Here is an 18,258-nt window from a genome sequence, read left to right as displayed (position 1 = left end):
CTTGGTGCAGAAGAGCCTGCACTGACCCTTGGGGAGGGGGCAGTGCTGCCAGGGGTGCGGGGTCCTCAGGAATGCTGTGGTGGCAGAAACATCCCCCTGGGAGAGTCACCAGGGCTCAAACTGGGGCAGCTCCCTGGGCAAAGCTGAGCTGAAGGGATCCCTCAAGAATCAGTCTAGTCTGGAACCTGTCACCTCAGCAATCCAGCTGTAAACAAGGGGCTTTTTTGACAAATCCCAGACAAGCTGATATGAAAGGAACATCTCAGAACTCTTCCACAACAGTGTGCAACAGAACACAGCAAATGCAAGCACCTAATGCTGGGCTCCTCAGGTTGCCTGGGCACTGGTGCAAATCCCTGTTTACAGGCAGCCCAACCTGCACAAGACCAGCTCTCCAAACCCCCTGTAAACACAAGGCCATGGCTCATCTCTGGGTGCTGAGAGTCTCTCCCAAGAGACTGCAAGAAGCCAGCTGCTACAGGGAGCAGATCAGAGGTGTCCGAGGGTCTGCATGGCACCAGGTCCAGCTTGCACTGTTCCTTTACACAGGGAAAAACAAACTAAATTTCCTGCCTGTGCAAACATTGGTGCTGATCCTCACTATGCTTTCACTGATAAATTCAGTGAAATTTAACAATTTGACCAAAGTCAATCAAACTGGGCTAATAAATAAGATGCCAGGATGACCTGGGAAAGGTTCTGGGATTATGGGCTTTGCTGGCAGGATGGACCTGATGAGTTTAGCTTTAGGTGAAAAATTGCAGCACTGGAAATCGCCCCCCACCACCTGAGAATGCTTGAACTACAAGAGCATTTGACAGTTAACTCTGGAAAAGACATGACACAGTGAATAAAAGCATCTGGCCGAGACATGGCCCCTGGTGGCCTCTCCCTCTGTTACACTTTTGTCTCAGAGATATGGAGGAAATGGAGAGGGAGAGAAAAATGGATATAAAACTGCTGACACTTCAGAGATGATATTTCTAACTTATGAAATCCTAAAGCTCCTTTCTGCTAATACACTCTGCAGTGGTTAGCATTAGATCCACCTGGGACAATGGACAAAAAAGAATTAACATAGCTGCTTCTTATTCCATCCACACAATCTGTTTCCATTTTAAAAGCAATTTTGTAAATTTCTCACACTCCTTTTATTTAATCAATTCTGATGTAGAGTATTAATTTCTAAATTGCATGAATCTTAAGTATTTGAATACCCCTGTGGTCCTAAACCCTCTACATCAGTCCTGTGCATTTATCTTTGTTAGTAAATGACACGGTGCATAAAGAGTACAGTTAAAGAGTAGAAAGATCACAGCTGCTGTCATATTAATATTTAGAGAGCAGATTTAATAAATACCATATCTCACTCTATGTTATTATCTGCATTAGTGCTATCAGGTTTTAAGGGAATTCAGGAGATGGTTTCTTATCCATCAGGTTGTCAGAAGCAGACAAGAGGAAAATCAAATGTTCATTTACTCACATCTGGTGTTCCACAGGGATCCGTGTTTAGACCCCTACTGTGTTTATCTGTATAAATGGTTTCTATCTATCATCTAAATCAGAAGAGTTTATGTGTAGAGCAAACAACATCAGATAAATATCCTTATCCACTAACTTGGTATAAAAGTACAAACCAAATGTACACAGCACATTGTAATTTCTGCTATTTACTGAGGTTATAAAACCCTCTTTCCTCTTCCACTTTTATTTTTGCTCGAGGTTCAGAACTTGATTTGCAAGCAATTATTGCTTTCCCCTTTTCCTCATGCCTTTTATCATTACACTGATACATAGCTTCTCTTTCTCTTGTACCGTAGCAAGGAGCTGGAAAATCGGTTTTAAAAAGTGTTATAAATAGGTAACGCTGAATATAACATGAAAGAAAAGCAGATGTACCCCTGGAAATGAAATATTCAAACCAAGAGATATATTGCATCTTGCTGCAGGGGACCTGCCAGAGAGGACAGAGGCTGTGGCAGAGGCAGGGATTGTGCAGTGCTCTTTGCTAATGCTGCCATTATTATTCTCCTCTCTCTACCTGATCTTTTTACGACGCCAGCTTCCTTCCCCAAGGAGGAGCTGGGAGATTTTTTTTTTATGGGAAGAAAGGAGCAGAGAGAGACCATAAGCGAATGGATCTTTGATATCAACAGCCATTTTGTTTTGGCTCACAGGTTTTTTAACGTGAGTTACCTAAATTGTTTTACTTTTATGCAAATCAGGGTAATTAATGCATAAATATTGAGACCATGAACACCTGTGATTTCAGTTCCCATCTCAAACAGCTCTATGGAGCTGCTGCTGCTCTCTTCCCTTCAGGCAGGTGCATATAAGAGTCACATCCTCCTGCAAAGACAACTGTGTGAAGGACATTTAGGTATTGTCCTGTTTAAAAATACCTCCCCTTTGCACAACGAGTTAGGAAAGCAAGTTCTAGGTATCCTCTATCCTCCAGCTCTTTAATCAAGACAAATAATAGTCAAAAAGAACCTGTTTCTTAAAAATCTCCCAAACCCCTCACCTCCAACCCCATCTCACCTCACTCCATTTCTCTCTGTCCTCTGATTTCTATACATTAGAGTCATTCCATGAGTTGCAATAACACGAGACCCTGGATTTGGCTTTAAGCAGCACAGCAGACACTAACCTGCTCTCTAAATAAAGAGTTCCCTGCTGATTGTATCATATCAGTTAAAATAATAAATGCATGATTCATTGTTTTCTGCAACCCTGGAACACAGTTGTACATTTGTTTTAACATTCAATTATTAACAGGAGTGCTATTTGGAATGTCTCATATGCCTTATTTAAACAGAAAATAATTATTAATCTCCCCCAATAAAATACATATACACTAATAAGCAGTCTGTGTCTTTCTTGAATCTGATTTTAAGAAATATGTAGTTTGAAATAATTAACAAGCAATACATTTTAAGACTGCTATAGATAAGAGCTCCATAGCTGCACATATTTTACCCTGAATAGTTCTGTGCAAATGCAAGTAACTCCTCAGCACTGGAATTATTCTCATGCTTTCCAAAAAGATGCATAAAATCACTTGACCATCTAACATCACATATCTGTGCTAAGGAGACAGAATTTTATCTGCTTGTGCTCTAAGATGGCCTTAAGAATTGAAAATGTATTTTGCAAACCTGCTTTACAGGGTTTCTTGCCCAGCTATATGTCAAACCACAAAGTGATCTGCATTTCCTTAGGTTTGCACACCCATGATTTTACAGGGAGAACAAAGATAAATTAATTCAATTATTTCAGTGAAAGATAAATTGTTCAATAATTAAGATAGCCCTTCCATTTCACCATTTCACCCTGCCATTCTACCATTTCACCAGTCAAAGTTTAAGACAGAATTTTAAAAATTACATTTTGAGCTTCATTTATCTTCAAAATCCACACATTTGAAGCCAAGCAATGCTACCAGCTCCTTTAAAGCAAGCAACAGAGGCTCAGGGATGTAAAGTACTTGACCAAGAGCCTTACAGGAAAATTCAGTGCATAAACGAGTCTCCAACACATCCAGCTTACAGCTGGACTTGACTGCCCTGCTCTACTGGCTTCCTTTTGTTCTCCATGGCCAGAAAGCTCCAATGAACTTTCCAGGGAAGAGTTGTGTGTTGCAATTGGACTTGGGCACCACAGACAGCAGGAACACTCCAAAAAGCATCAAGGCTAAGGCAAGCTTCTTCTTGTTGTGTATTCATCATAGCACACACACAGCTTCATTCTAAATATACAGAATGCTCAAAACCAACATTATGCCAATAGAATATTTTGTCAGCTGAGATATTTCCTAATTCAAATTTATACCACAAATTCCGCATATTCTTCCTCTCTGACAGAGCTAAATAAACATGATCCTGAAAAGCCAGTTCTTGTTTAAAAGCAATGTACAGACAGCTTAAGTGTGCAGCCTCAGAAATTACCAAACTCAATAAACCCCAGTCCTCATATATTCCAGATGAGAATAAGAAATATGTAACAGGTACTTTCTGTGAACAATATTTTTTACTATACATTAAAAAAATCTATTTTCACCACACTATTTAGCTTCTGAGGTGCTGTACTGATGTCCCTTCTCAAGTGAGGCATTTCTCACTGGTATTTAGCTGGCCACACCTTCTGCTCTTAACACTCAGACAAGAGTACAATGAAAATGGGTCTAGATTTTCTCATTTACAATATGCCTTCCTCAAAACTCATGAAAATGTCTGGTTTCCTTTCCAATCATTGGCATCAACATTTTAAAGGATACTGCAACAACAGTTAAAATAAATATACATAAAGCATTAACTGGTGAAAAGGATCTGAAATTAAAAAAAAAATTAAGATAAAATTATAGTTGGCATCAAATTAAATACAGAAAGTAGTAATGGTGCTTTAAGAATTGAGAAGGATTTTATCACAGTAAAAAACACAAATCTAAAATGTTATTTAAAAGCAGAGCTTAGTAATGACTGCAGTTACAAATGGTTAGGTTTTATGCTATATATTTGATTGAACCTGTGTTTAGTGTGGTATGGATCATTGCTTTTATACAAGTGGCAAACTTCACTTATATTTGCAGCTGCATCTCATTTTTAGAATTCAGATGTACTTTGCTACTATGAAAAACTGTGCTAAACTTTACATCTCCCAGCTACACAAGAGGTGTGGGATGAGCCCCGTTCAGGTGTACCTGGCACTGTCACTGCACACAGAGCTTCTCAAGCAAACATTTCCGTTGTCAATAACAAAATTGACATGACAACTGTATTTCAATTCACTTTATACACTTCAACGAGCTCACTAAGGTCTATCTGTTGGCAGTATGCAAAGCATATATTTTGAATTCCATGGCAGTTTGCAGAAATGCCAGGCTGTAATTGTCACCTCACTTCTTTCTAAGCCAGGTGCTTGGGCCAGGCATTCAGCAATGACCAAAGTGGTCCAGCTTTGCTGAGGGCACAAACCTCCTCCTGCTTTCACTGCCTGACTAGACAGATGCAGATTTCGATATTTGTCACTTTACCAAGAGAATTTTTCTGTGCTGTGAGTCAGTTTACACCAATTTCGAGTGCCTCCAGAGCTTCCCCCAGTGGCGATTGCTCATCTGGAATCCTCAGCAGCAGCAACAGCAAAGCACTTTCATTTCCTCCCCCCTGATTCACGTGGGATCTGTCAGCAAAAGCAATTCTGACAAGTGCTGGGGAGGAGCTGCAGGAGGCAGAGCCAGCAACTCTCACACGGCTTCATTACAGCCCTGCTTAAATTCACACCCGGGACACCGGCATGAGATGTTGCTCCTGAGGGACAAACTGCATGCAGGGGATCTTTTTCCAGGAACACTTCATCCACCCCTCCTCGAGAGCTTTAAAATAAAGTTTTCTTCAGAGGCACATCAAATCATACATCAAGAAGGCAAACTGGCTTTGCAGTAATCAAAAGTAAGGCTCGATGGTGAGCACCATCTCTCATGCACTGATAAATTGGTTTCTCTGCTGTTTTCATTATGCGCTACTGGAGTTATGTTCATTGAAGTTAACGGGAGTATTTCCATGGACTTTGGTGTGTAGTAGGTCATATAATAAGTTCCTCCATATGTTGTAGTCTGAGGGCCAGAGCTGCACTTACTCATTTTAAGCACTATTTTAAGATTTGATGGATGACTTAGCTCTGTTTTCCCAGTTTTCCAAGGACGTGAGGCAAAAACAAAGCTAAATACAACATACTTCATGGCATCCTCCTTTTTTTTCTTGGTTGGTTGTGCTGCTGTTGGGGGAAAAATGAGCATTTTGTACAGCCAATAAATCATTTTTGTCACCTTAATCTTTTATTGATCTCAATAAAAATTGCATTTTGTTTCTTAACAAAAATTCACCAAGAAGGACATCACATCCAGAGATGTGTATAATGTAGGAAGTGCTCATCATTTAACATTCTTATTTATGGGACAAGATATGGATTTTTGTGGAAAAATCTTCAACTGTTTTTGTAAGGCGATGCATCATATTTTTAAAGATGTGCTTGACTAAAAGGCAGTTTGTTTACCAACTACACTAAGGAGTCATATATTATTGTGAGGTTTTATATGAAGAGATTATAAAAACACTTTTTCTGAAGCAGTAAAGGGGTGGGAGCAGAGAGCTTTTCCCCACTAAGTCTGTCCTGTCACCTGAGGTTGGTACATAACAGTTATTTCATCTTGTTCCAGATGATGGCACTGGGAAATCTTAGGGGAAAAAAGAAAAGAAAGGAAAAGTGATTGCTAAGGGAGCCCTGCAGTTCCCCACGAGGGTCAGTGTGACACCACACTCCCAAACAAACAAAACACCCTGATCATATCCCACACTGGCACTCTCTTTCTGACCATCCCTGAGAATCCAGAACCCGTGCTGGAGCAGCAGCCTGAGCTCCCATCAGGAGCACACTGCTAGAGCAGGTTTTCCTGGCTCCAGCCCAGCACTGGATGCACTCTGGAAGCCATGGAAAGGGGGACCAGTAACTTCTGCACAATCACACACCGAGCTGCTGACTACAGACACGAGCCCCACCAGTCTGACACTTTTCCATGTCTCACCAGAGATGAACTGTAATTAATTCCTATTATTCTTCACCATAATTGTTTGAAGATCTTCAGGCCCTTCTCCATTCTACAGTCTGGCAGCACCTTTAATGAAGGCTTTAGTGCACCATAACTCTGTAACTAGAATTAATATGTGTTTGCACTAATTGCTTAATAAAGGTTTCACTATAGAGTAAGCTAAATGGGGGCCAGAATCTTTCCTATTTCATTTCCATGATGTACAGGACTACACCCAAAACTGGCTCCAAGAACTGACTTGCAGTCTGCAATGTATCCAGGCTGCCTTCCTGCCAAGACAGGCAAAGCACAGGGAAAAGGCCTCTGCAATCCCTCTTTGCAATGGAATTAAAAAATGCAGTCTGAAAAGTCACCAGGACTCTTGGGCCTAGGATTTCTATCCATCAAATCAAGACAGAGTCTGCACCAAGAGTCCCCTCAGTCTCTTACAGAAGGAAATTGCGTGGTCAGATAAGCATGTCCTTAACATCAAAGATTCATTGCTCATAAAATTATCATCAGAACCATCTCTCACGTGAGACAATCCATTCTGCACAGCAATAGCTACACCTTTGATTTCCTCCAATTATGGGTACGGGCTGCTTTGGGAGGGTTTCAAATCCAATATCTCAAACAGACCACAGCACCAGGCTTTCTCAGCATATACTGCTGCATAAAGGATATTTTTTTCATTTTAATATTAGTCCCTAAACCATTTTTGTATCATGCTGTCATTGTCAAAAGATTACCCTTAAGCTGAAACAAGGACTATTTCTTTTTATCAGACTCTTGAAAGTCTCCAAATATTCATCTAGATTTAAAGATAGAAAATCCTCATTTTTTCATGTTCTGCTAGTCAGTCTTTGCTTGTTCATATTCTGGGCACATACTGTTTTAGATTTTAGAGAAAAAGAAAGTTCCACCGCTGCCCACAATAAACCAGAAGGCGCTTACTCCCTGCTCATTCCTATAAGAAGTGAAGCTGAAGAAACACTTTCTCTGTTCTTTATTTGTTTTTCAGGGTCAGAAATTCAAGGCACATTGCACAGGCTTCTTATACCATGGCTAGAGGTCAAATCTCGTAATACATGACTTGTCAGTATCTTTTAGCACAATTGATAGGAGTGTGCTGCTGACTCTTGCATTCCAGACAGAGAAGAAAATGTCCAGAGCAACCGAGGTTATATGATAGATTTCATAAAATATCACCAAGTCTCAGCAAGAAAGATGGTGTTGGAGGCTAAGAAAAAGGGCTGCACATCAACCTTACAAAATGCCAGAGATTTGATTGATGTTCAAAACTGGTCATTAAAAGCAGTGACTCCTGCCAGCCACAAAAATCTCTACCTACTTTAGGAGAAAGTCATAAAAATTGCTCCTTTGCTATAATTTGTAAACACGTAGAAAATATAAAGGTGAAATTCTGGCCATCTTAGAGTAAACTGAGAAATTCTGTTTGCTTCTGTACACAACGTACAAAATGCTATTTATGAGGGGGTGGGAAGAGCCAGGAATGAGTCTATTTTTTCATAAGTAAATGGAATTGATATGTTCTCTGTTAGCATGGAGAATTGGCTTCCAGTAACTTGCAGTTGATCTACTCTCTGCTATGTACAGAAGAGTTTCCAGCAGATCCTGTGAAAGGGAAGGTAAATGCAACCAGCAGATGTGGCTGCAGTCAGAGACAAGGACTGGGGCAGGAACCCAAGATTTAATGCTAGGAAAAGTAATAGCCATTGTTTCTTGTTTTGGACTCAGCTTCAATTAGCTAATGATAATAAAATCTTTTTAGGATTCTGAAAGCTTACTAAGGACATATGAATACCCAAAAGCAGGTGTTCTTCCATTGACTGCTCCATCTATTTCCCTAGCAATCAGTGATGTAAATAAATCTCACCCACACACACCTTCAACAAAATCCTCCCCTCCCCTGCTTTTATTTGCAGCTCTGCTCAGGTTAGAGTACAAGGGAGGATGGTAAATCATCTGGGAAAGGTGAAGCTATATACACACAACACCAACCCATTTTCTACAGGAAAAAAAAATGTTTAGAAAATTATGAGCAAAAAATTAAGCAAGCTACACATGGCTATGGAGATTCAGGCTCATCCCTTTACCCTACTGGAATCCTGGATTACCTTCACTTGCATGATGACAGCACAATATTGATTAATGGGAAAGAAGAGATCAGTCAGCAGGGAATGTTCTTCAGTGTACCCTGCTTAATTTCAAAACAAATAATCTTTTGGGTATAAAACAAAGTCTAATATGATATTTGATTGTAGACTGGTATTAGCATTTCCTTTGTCTGTCTGCATACCTACAAATTCCTGGAGAGGTTAATTTTAATTTCTGCAACTTTACTTTTACTATAATGCCCCTTTCAGACAACTTTTCAGAAATTACTTTTTCAGCCTTCCATTATTCTTCAAAGACTCTAAATTTTCTTATAGATTATATTATCAAAGTGGTGTCATTTCCTATCAGCATGAACAAATGAATGTAAGGAGATTTTACTTTATATAGCAACATTTTATACTTAAAAAACTTTAAAAAATTCCCAGACATAGACTGAAGACTATATTTCCATTATATATACAGCAGAAAAAGATTATAAATAAAAAATATGTTTAAAAGGTCCTAGATTTATATTTAAAAAGGAAAGATATGTAGAACACTTCCTAATTTCACAAAAAAAAGTTATATTGCAACTTTTGTCACATGACTCCAATGAAGTTTTCAACAAGTTAAATGTGAAATGGGAGCAATGGAAACCAGGGTTAAATCCTACAGACAACTCAGATCCCTGTCAAGCAGTCAACAAACTCACACTACATGGCAGAAACTGCTAAAACACCAAACATAGGAAAATATCAAGGTCCAAAAAGCATCTGTTGTGCCACCTGATTATGGTGTACATCCACTAGCACCACTTTTACCAAAATTATGTGTATAAAGCTTGTGAAGATCAACCCTTGGGTGGTTCTTTATGCTACAACAAAAATTATATCTCATATTAATTGCTTTATGATAGCCTTCCAACACAAGAAACATACATATTTCAGAGTAAAGTTCTTGTGCTTAGGCAATTAGGAGGAAACACATATAATGCCTTTTTATAAGAACACAATTAAAGAGTAATCACACTTTTGTCGTGGCTGACAATTAGCAGCCCTCCTCCCCCAGAGACATAATAGAGCTATGTCATTATCATTACCAAAACCTTAAGCCCACTGAGGGAGTATTAGACCTAGCAGAAAAACAGGTTGGGAGAAATCCTGGCTCCACTGAAAACAATGGCAAAACTCCCATTTTCCCAGCCCTAATTAGCTATGGTTAAATTACAGTGAACATATAGTGAACTCGGCTAGAGCTGATGAAAGTAGAAAATAAGATCTTAATAGTCAATGATCCCTCCTGAGTAGTGACTCCAAAGAAAGAAGTTCAGAATACTTTTTTGAGGCAGCAATCCTAAATCTCCCTTTGTCTCCTCCCGGAAGTCTATTGGCTTCAATCCCCTGATAAAAACGACAGAACCAAGGTAATGAGAGGGAAACAGTTACACAATCAGGCAGCACATCAGCATGTGCTCGTAGCACTTTTGTCATGTGCATTTTTAACCTTCTAGTATCATGTATCCTGTATTGCACCTTACTTCACAAGCCAGGCACCAAAAGCAGAGTACCCTTCTTCTACTCTATCCTGACTGATACAGAAAGGGGCATCAGGCTGGGTTAAAGGGGATAGTCCAGCTTGCTCCAGATTTCACCTTTCCTGTTGCCTGATATTGCATGGAAAGGATTAATCCACTGTTGGTGCACAGAAACAGTGGGACCACATATCAGCATCATAAATACCCTGATAATGCTGGTATTTAGCACTTTCCAGTAGAAAAGCTAGGAAGTAAAATCAGAACACCATCAAATCATTGTGCTGTCCATCCCCAGAAGAGGAAAAGGCAAAGTTGTTGAGATATGCAGAGGAAACAAAACAAAGTGCACTGAAGAGGCACTGTGGTGAGAGCACCAGGGCATATGGAGGAAGCAGAACAGAAACCAGCATTGGTTATCACAATAACAAAGAAGACCACAGCAAGGGCAGTGAGAGCTCTGACAACTTTCCTTTGTGACATAACTCTCAGCTCTTCAGTATTAAAAGGTTTTATTGAGTTTACATTTTTACAGTTAATTTTCCACATCCTCAAAACACCAGACTCGAGAGGATTCTCATCTGTAACTGATATGTCTGCTCCTTGTTGCCAGCGAAAAAAAGATGCTGTGTTCATCCATCATTTTTTTGATAGAGATACATGCTGAGAAGTTTTGATTATTTCATCTCTCTGCTTTTAAATACATCAGCTAGTTAGCATGGCCCAGTAGTCTATCCAGCTGCAAGTCTAATAGGTTCTGGCACAGAAAGAGAAATAGATTGGGCTCAGCAGGACCTCCTAGAGAGTCTGCTGTCCACTGGGGACAGGAGTGACCTGGTCACGAGGCTCTGACTGCACATACTGCACCATACCAAACTGGAGAAATGCCACTCTGTGAAAGCGTGTTAAGCCCAGTCCTCAAATATTCTGTTCCGTGTTGCCCAAGCAGATTTGGACAGTTGCCAAAAAATGAGAGGCGCAAATTTTGGCGAGAAGCCAGAAGACAAGAGGCAATTGACCTAGCACTTTTCTGTTCTTTCCTGGGAATTGCAGAGCTACAACATGCCACAATTGCTTACAAATGTTAGGATTGTTTTCTCTACCTGTGCATTGTGTAAAGAGACTAATGTGCTTTGACCTGCAATTTGCAAAGGGGTTACAACTACCATGGGAGAAGCAAGGCGTAGCTCACAGGTTCAGAAGTGTTCAGGTGGAAGAAATGGAAACAGCTGAGTTATATTGCTCCCTGCAAGGGATGTGATGCTCCTGAATTTTTCCTTGTACATAGACCCAACCAAGGCTAGCAGTTTAAGAAAAATATTTCACTGATTGTATGCACAACCTCACAAAAAAGCCTCTCAGAGCACCTGGCCTCTGTTTCTAAAGAGGGCTGTGTTTGCAGGACAGCTGAAGGCCTTTGAGTTTTCTCTGAGCAAGTCCTTTTCTTGAGTTGTGACACAAATGGACTTGGGAAAAAGGAGTGTCCAAACCCCCTGCTCTGAAAACAGGAATTTGGGTGGGTTGCACCACCCAGCAGTGGGCACACAGGCAGCTCACACTGTTGGCAAAAGGGGCAGAGGACACTGAACCAGTGTAAGCAGCCCTGCAGCTGCACAGACAAAATGCTGGCCCCAGCTATTTGCCTTCAGGACTTTTATTCATTTCATTCTGCTCTCAGCTGTGTCCATATGTGGGTGCAGCTTCACTGCCACTTGTCCCAGCACTGTGCTCTGGAATGGCTGTCAGGAAGCAGCAATTGGGATGCCACCTTCACCTGGTGAGGAGCTCACACACACACAGTGCAGGGCAAGGATGTCTCACACAGAGTTAACAGCGAGCACAAGGCTTTCTCAAACCATTTGATTTTGTTACCCTTTTATAAAATGCAAATTAAAAAAATTATGAAACAGTAGGCAATAAAACCTGAATTTTTAATACCAAGCAATCACTGAACCTTTGCACATGAGTTTGAAGGACTAAATAATCCCATGCTTTCTCATAGCACAGGCCCAGGAGAATTTCTTTTTCTATATTGCTTTTATAACAGCTATCTGTCTTAGTCTGGTCTTGTTGATATATTTTAAGGCTTTTAATTTGGAGGCTGTTATTTGCTCAGATGTTATCTTCAGCATATTAAGTACAGTAAGCTTCCACCAAGTCATACACTGGGTGTTTGAGCTGGGGCAGAATTTCTGACTTAAACACCCATGTACAATGGCAGAATAAATAAATAAAGAATGCGTTCAAGGCCTCCAAGCACCTAGTAACAAAATCACTCTAACCTTACAATAATGCTCTGCTTACAGTCCTCCCAAAATGCAAGTCATTTGCTGGATCCCAAATGATATTTGGTTGATGGATTGCTGGTGATTTCTACATCAGAGCACCTTGGAGCCCTAGTGCTAAACCCCTGACAGCGTTAGCATAAAAGATTTACATTTATGTTATGAGGGCCACACAAGAATAATAATTTTAAAATACATTGCCTTGGCTGCTGGTGCACCATGGGAAATCTAAGAGCAGCAGGCAGCATTCCTGTGCTGTAATTACAAAATGGCAGCACGGGAGAGGCTTTGGAGACAAGGAACCAGAGACTGCAGCCATCTGCATGCCTTGGCGAATTGAAATTACAGTAATATATGAAGACATTACCTGAAAAGCCCAGCACCATTTAAATGATTTACTATTACGCCCCAGCAAGCTTTAATTTAAGGATAAAGTCATTCAGCAAGCTAATCTGATATAGGAAGCATTATTTCACACAGTTAAGTTAATTTACACTAGCTGATTGTTGTTGTTGCAGTTGGCATTATTATCTGCACAAACAGCCGATCGGCCCTGACAGAAGCAATATACTGTTTAATACAGTGTCTTAATTCAGCAGGCCAGCTATCTGTGATAAAGGTTTGTTTATAAGCAATAATGGGGAGGGAAAGTCATTTTGAGGCTAAGCTGATAACACTGATGAGAACTATGTGGGGGTTTTTCTGGTAAGAAAACAAGCAGGAAGCATCTACTCATTTGTCCACCTGTCTCATAACAGGAACATCCCGACAGATTTCTCTTACATGGGTTTTGCTTTCCCACCCTAACTGCAGCGTGGATCTTTGGCAGTGTTTTCTGCATATATTTCCTTTGACAAGCAGCCATCACCATCCCAGCATTGTGTGATCACCATTGTAGCTCCTCTTCCCCAGTGAAATACAGGCTTCAGGAAGACCTCCACAGCTAAACTCTGCTATGTGAGCTGGCTTTAAAAGCTCCTAAAACACCACAGAAAAGGCAAAACACACGACACACTGCATAGTTTTGGCTGGCTTACCTCTAGCAGCTAGTGGTGAGAGGCGCTGTGATACTTGTAGCTGGGTAAGATAATTCTATGTTACAAAAAATCTGATGCAAAGGGATTCCAGGGGAGGCAGAGACAGCCAGTGCCTGGGCCAGGATGGCTTTGTGCCTCCTTTTGAGCAGGGCTTGGGCCAGGTTGGCCTGACCCCATAGGTATCTGTAAGCACCTTTATTCATTCAGAGTTGTAAAAGTCCTTACAAACATCAGCATTGTTTTCCCAATAGAAAACAAGCAACAAATAAGAAGCTGTAAGGGAATTATTTCCTGTAGCTTTCTCTTCCCCACCTGGTGAAGTCATCTACTGAATCACAGACACCAAAAGTTGCCTGAGGGAATTCCTTCAAGTCATCTGTCCTCTGCCACACAATATTCAAAGCTCCAGGAACATGCTTCTGGAACTTGCCCCTCTTCCCCAGAAACCCAATAAATACCTTTCTCTGTTCATGAAGTCAGATTGAGTGTAATGCCAATGTGACTGATGTGGAATTGCGTTTTTAGATTTTATTATATTTTTATTCTGTAGGTTTGTTCCAATGTACCTCCGTATTCCCCTTGGTCTGCCCCTAGTTTTCCCACCTTCCCTTATGTGTCCATCACCCCAAAACTACTTAGTTATTCCCCTGTCCCCTCCCAGCCGCCTTGTCCATCACTCGGTGTCCCTTCCCCTACATCTGGAAGCTTCCATCCAGGGCACTGGGTGATTGGATGAGGGCCTGGGGCCCCTCCCCTCTTCCCCCCTCTTTGGATCCCTCGTATGTCAATCCCCACAAGAGCCACTTCCCTAACGTCTTCCTATTGGACAGTCGGATCCCCTCCCTCCCTGTATATAAACTGTTGCAGGCACCTCACTGGTCCCTTGCTGGTTGGCTGTATTCACTTACTATTTGGCCCCTCTGGGTCACAATAAACTTTGGAGTTTAGCCTCCAGCAAGTCTCTCCCTCTGTTACGCGGTTGGGATCTGCGGTGCCCTCAGAACCCACAGAAGCACTCCCTAAAGCCCATCTGGGTCCAGCGGGGGTGCTTCCCGCTGCCCTACTCACCCCATTGGAGAGCTAGCCAGGGCTGAGGAATTTGGGCCAAGGATTTGGGGCGAGGACGCAGCAGTTTGGCACCCAATGTGGGGCCTGAAAACCACCAGACCCCATGGCAGAGGAGCCACGAAGTCGCTGAGACTCGTGGATCTATCCTCCTGGCCATCCAGCTACCCCAGTGGGAGCAGACCCACGTTCTAGTGGGTGGCACTCCTGGAGACGGGACCAGCAGCTCCAGCCAGCACCTCCAGAGTTGGTCCTCTGTCGGTGTGCCAGCACCTGCGGATTTTCATTTCTACCCAGATGCGACTGGACCATCTCTGGGTGAGTTGGTTCCTTGGGGCTTAATCGCCTGTTCTTTTGAAGGTTTTTCCTTTCTCCCGAAGTCCCTTCCTGCACGAGGAAATAAATGTAGTGGGACGTTCTACAGCAGTGGAGGGGAGGGACAGAACTCCAGAGCACCCACCTGAGGACCATAACTTAAACACCAAAATTGACACATCATCGGATGGGACAATTTCTGATGAACCAACCTATATGGGGGAGGATGCGAACTTTGTCTCCAAGGCCTGGCTTGGTCAGGACCCCAACCATCCCTGACCCATCCTTAACACTCATTCCAATTTCTCCCCTTATAGGCTGGCCCTGACTGAGCCCTTGCACTTGAAGGACACCTATTGGCATTTTATCACCGTAGACACCGAGGACCCCGGAACCTGGAGGAACATCCACACTAAGTATATTGTTCTTGGGGACACAAAGTTCATGCTGATCGACATAACTATTGCACCTAGCTTAACATCCGCTCATCCAGAACACCTAATATTGTGGCTGCACTGTGCTCACCCGCCAGTCTTCCTTCCCAAAGCCCAAATTATAGCTCAGGCCATTCCTGTACCTGCGCCTCCAGTCTACCCAGAAGACCTCTGGAGGTGGACCCCTGAAAAGATCTACCAGGTGTTTCAAGCCCAGGTACTGGGGAAGGAAAGACCAGAAATCACCTGTTATATGTGGAAGGGCAGGGAGCACAAATATCTAAATGGACTATTAGACACAGGAGCAGATGTGATGGCAATCCCTTCGAGGGATTGGCCGTCACAATGGGAACTGCAAAATGTGGCTGGATGGATTCAGGGTGTAGGGGGCACGTAGTTGGCAAAGCAATCGAAAAACATCATAAAATTTGAGGGGCCAAATGGACAATCGGCCTATTTATGTCCATTTGTTTTGGATTTCACAGAACCCTTGTGGGGGAGGGACCTAATGGCCCAGTGGGGGGTCACAATTGACATACTGACCCCCCCAGGTTTTTTGGGCAGCAGCCTGAGGAGTGTCCTACTCAGAAATTAAATTGGCTTCCAGATACACCAATCTAGGTAGAGCAGTGGCCGCTCAATAAACAAAAATTAAAAGCGCTCCAGGAGCTAGCCAGGGCTGAGGAATTTGGGCCAAGGATTTGGGGCGAGGACACGGCAGACCACAAAAATAAAAATCAGCCAACCCTACCCTGAATTTACAAGCAGACTTTCTTCATTTTTCAACAGAAACATAATATTCTGTAATACTGGCTCAGGACCAGCGACAACAAAAGGATGTTTGGAGACTTCAGCATAAAATGTATCTTAAAACCAGATCATCTAAAGCAATTAGAGGACTCTGTACCATTTACAAGTCAAACCCCATTGGGACAGAATCCTAAATACTTCTGAAGCCTCAAGTGTTCAGATGTTTCTGAAAAAAACATCTTTTTCACAAAAAAAGCTTAAGCATAAGTTCACCCAAGCTGCTCTAATACCACTAAATCCCAAGGCTGTGGTCAGCTTTTCAGCTGGTCTAAGAGCACTCTCTGAATGTTGGAGTCTAGTGGGGTATCAGCAGCTTGTTCCCATGAACATGAGTGCTGCACCCAAGCAGACCTTGGAGAAGCTGTCCTGGCAGCTCAGGGGATGGCTGCTCCTTGCTTCAGCTTCTCTGGGGCACAAAAATAACTTCCAGCTGTCAGTACAGAGGTGTTAAAACTCTGACAGCCCTCCCAGCACTCTGAGCCCTCAAACAAGCCCTGCCCAGCTGTAATCTGGAACTCCCTCCCCTTTGACCTCTGCATTGCATTCACATTTAAATTTCTGCTGATCTTCTGTCCCACTAACCACTGGATCAAGTCAAAAAACCCAAGTATAAAACCCAGCTGCACTTCCCTTGGGAGGCAGCAGCCCCACACAGCTCCAGGAGACAATGACTGCACGTCTCACACGGCCTCCTTCTCCTGGGGGCTTTGTTACTGACAAAGGAACAAGTGTAGAAATTCTTTTTGATTGCCAAGGCTTAGATGCTCCATGTTTTGCAAGATTTTATTAAGGAGGAGTTGCATTATTTAACATCTTATGGCAGAAGCTCACAGAACCTGCACTCAATTAGTTCTAATCAGAAACTGGTGGAATGCAGCATGAGAGCACACAAAAATAATACACAGCAAGGAACAGTTCAAGGGATTTTCCCCCATGCTTTATAGTAATAACATGATTTTAATTACATACTTTTAATATTAATTTGATAATTTGTTTTTTCACCCATATTTGTTTATGAAAGTATGTAAATAGTGCAAAATTATAATGAATACAAGATGTTTAAAACATTCAGTTAGAACTAAGTTTTTACTATGCCACAGTCCTTTCTAATTATATGTTAAAAAGCCTAAGGTAGAGCTTTATCTGGTGTAAAAAGAGAATAATACCTAAAGGTTACTTCCCATTCCAACACTATAAAGGCAACTGAATGTATGTGAGCCATTAGAGCACTTTAACCAAGGAGTGAGATTTGACTTCTGTGTATGTTTATGTTTGAGTATCAGGGTTCTAATGCAGAAGTCTTAAAGAAAGGGTTTATAATGGAAAAAAAAGAGGGAGAATAAAAAAGATGCCCATTTCTGGGGTTTTATTTTGAACAGCACAAATACATTCAGACATGCAGAAAATAAAGAGGAATAATGCAAATTAATTTGAAATTATTTGGATGAATTAGGCCTATGGTTTGATAGCTGAATTATGCAGTTACATATGCATAACATAGCCCAGTGTATGGGAACCTAGGGTAATGAGACTAAAAGCCAAAACGTAATGAAATATTAAAGAATAAAAGGGAGGCAATGCACTTTCACAGATCATTTGGGGTAAATTCAGAATAAAATTATAAAACAGCTGAAATGTTGCAAAAGGAAACAGGTATCAAGAATACAGGCTGAACGAATTATTCATAATTAAGTGATATACATGCTTTCCTATTTACATCACCCCTTGCAGGGAAAATAAATTCTTCCTTTTGTAATATTAATTTAAAGCAGGGACTAATTTTATAAATCACTGAAATTCTATGACAAAAATATGGCTCCAGCCTTGCAGAGCTAGAGAGAGGTCACGTCCAAAGTTCTCTTAAGTAGTTTATTCTATGACTTGACTCTCACTACTCAATTTTACTCCACTGGGGTTGAGTAAGTTGCTCAATATCTTTACTCCTAAAATGAATGGCCTGTCAAAGATGAATGTCAGCCACATGAAGGCTGAATCTAAGAAACTGTTTTGGGGTTCTTGCATGTCTCCTGCAATTTCTATTTAAATACAAATACATAGTGCATGAAGGCAGTATACA

The sequence above is a fragment of the Lonchura striata genome, chromosome 16, assembly GCF_046129695.1.
Source record: "Lonchura striata isolate bLonStr1 chromosome 16, bLonStr1.mat, whole genome shotgun sequence".
Lineage (NCBI taxonomy): Eukaryota > Metazoa > Chordata > Aves > Passeriformes > Estrildidae > Lonchura > Lonchura striata.
Note: the sequence above shows the minus strand (reverse complement) of the source record.